At 41.2% G+C, this 2,500-nt stretch overlaps 1 protein-coding gene across 1 annotated transcript in view; it reads right to left on the minus strand.

Annotated features, from left to right (window-relative positions):
- LOC138026396 (uncharacterized) overlaps nucleotides 1-2,500 on the minus strand; it is a 62,960-nt gene that overhangs the window by 33,138 nt on the left and 27,322 nt on the right. The window lies entirely within an intron of this gene.

Genomic DNA, 2,500 nt, shown 5'->3' on the forward strand with positions numbered 1-2,500 from the left:
TGAGAACGGAGGGAAGCATCCGCTAAGTTCGATGGCTATGTTGTATCTACCCAGGGACAAGGGTGGGCGTGGCCTACGCGCAATTGAGCAAGAATACAAGCTAACAAAAATCAAATCTGCAATTAAGCTGTATGAGAATACAGATCCTACCATGAGGTTAGTTCAGAAGTTTGAAGAGAGGGCGAGTGAGAAGGGATTCACTTCGTTGGTTAAGGAGGCATGCAAGTACGCGGAGGAGCTGGACACGGGTTTGACTTTGAACTATCCGAAACCGTCATGCAGCCCGCGCCAAGCTCCGGATACAGAAATTCTAGGGAAGAAAGTTAAGGGTTATTTGAGGAGGACTGTGACGGAGAAGTTACAGGAAGAGATTGAGAGCGAGCAGTGGCATGGTCGCTTTCTGTGTGCACGGTGGCACGACAAAGATCTGAGCATGGATGAGTGTTTTGCTTGGCTACGGGAGTGGCCCTCAGCACCCACCCACACGATTACCGGGGTACTGGAGCTTTACGAACAGCTCACCCCTACTAGAGTGTATACAAAGATCAAAACAGGAACTTCACAAGGAGAGATCACGTGTAGGTTGTGCGGAGGCGCTGCAGAAACTCTTGCGCATGTTCTTGCAGGATGTCCTGCTTTAGCACAGTCCAAGTACTTGGAGCGACACAACGCTGCACTTAAGGTGTTGTTCTTTGAGGTGTGTAAAGACCTGCAGCTAGTGGACTCAGTACCACCATGGTACTCGTTAGTGGGACCCAAACCAGTGTACGAATCTCCGGAAGCTCAAGCTTACTGGGATGTACCAGTGTATGCCGAACAAAGCTATGTCAAGGCCAACAGAGTGGACGTCAGATTTGTGGATCACAGGAGGAAACGAGTCTGGGCAGTTGAAATGAGTTGCCCCTGGTTAGACAACCGTGGGAAAAAGGAGAGGGAGAAGACGGAAAAGTATGCTCCACTGCGCTGGGAGTTAAGGAAGCAGTAACCTGGCTATGTCGTGGAACAGTGCAACGTAGTGATTGATGTGCTAGGCGGTTGGTCTAAAGATTTAGAGAAAACAATAAAGAAACTTGTGGGCGCTAGAGGAAGGGAGGTTCTCAGAAGGATGCAGAAAGCTATTATCTCAAGTTCGCTTAACATAGCGCGGGCCTTCAAGGCCATCGTCAAATAATCTTACGAACTTTAGAAATTATAGAGTGTTAGAAAATTTTAAGGATTTTTTTATTTATTTATTTATTTTTAAATTTAAATTTAAATTAGAATTTTAGGATTTAGGATTTTAAGGATTATTATTGTTATGATATATATATATATATATATATATATATATATATATATATATATATATATATATATATATATATATATATTTAACAAATAAAGAAGCCTTGACTGTGCTCTGTTCTGTTGTAAAGCACGCAGGAAACGGCTAGAGCACGAAAGAAGTGTAGGGGGAAACACGAGCCGATAGGCGAGTGTTTCTCCCTACTTCTTGAGTGCTCTAGCCGCTTCCTAAGTGCTTTACAACAGAACAGAGCACAGTCAAGGCTTCTTTATTTGTTTTATGATAAAAAACAAGTAATTTTCTTCAAAAATTCTACTTTATTTTCAAAGCGCGCGCTGCTTGTGGCGAACTGAGATGTCGTCAGCACAGTGCTTTATACTCTGATAAAGCACGCTACTTTGGACCAATCAGCGCGCTTGTAAGAATGTTTAAGATTATTTGATTGGTTAATGAAACAAAGGCTTGTCAAAACATCAATCAACTGGAAAATCACACAAAATTAGAATTTATGGAAAAACAAGTGCCTCAATGTTCGGTTTCAGTCCGTAAAAAACAGCAAAAAAGAGGATCTAAATGATTAAGTTCAGTGAAAACCGGCCGAATTGTTGCCCATGAAAACCTGCACGTTTCCGACATGACAACTGGAAAACAAACTCTTCATTGCTTGCGGCTGGAATCTGAAAACCTGTTGGGAATTTTGTAAATGAAGAACTCCAGCGTGAGGACTTTCTGAGCTTGAAAGAACTGCTGGACCGGGCGACGGTTGAGGTCTTCCATCCAAAGCACTTGACAGAATATCTGAGCAAGCCTTTAACTGACAGCTTCAATAATACCCAAGGTAAAATTCGGAAATTCATCTGCCATTTCTGCGAATGATGGCGTGGGCTTTCGTTTGTTCCGTGCTTTGTACTCTCATAAAGCACGCTGTTGAAACCAATGAGAGCGCGCGTTATATAGAAACTTTATTATAAATATATATATAGAATGTATTTTATTATTTTAAAACGCTCCTTTATATAGAGACTTATGTTCCGTAAGAGGACATAGGCTACGCTTTGCGCCCTATGTACTTTTAACATTAGAGCATCCATACGTGTATACTGCAGATAATAATAATAATAATAATAATGGTTTATTAAAATACACATGGTGGCATAAAAACTATGAAATACAATGTGCTTACATAAGTTACAACTAAAGATAAAATTACATTTG

Source organism: Montipora capricornis, chromosome 12 (genome assembly GCF_036669925.1).
Source record: "Montipora capricornis isolate CH-2021 chromosome 12, ASM3666992v2, whole genome shotgun sequence".
Lineage (NCBI taxonomy): Eukaryota > Metazoa > Cnidaria > Anthozoa > Scleractinia > Acroporidae > Montipora > Montipora capricornis.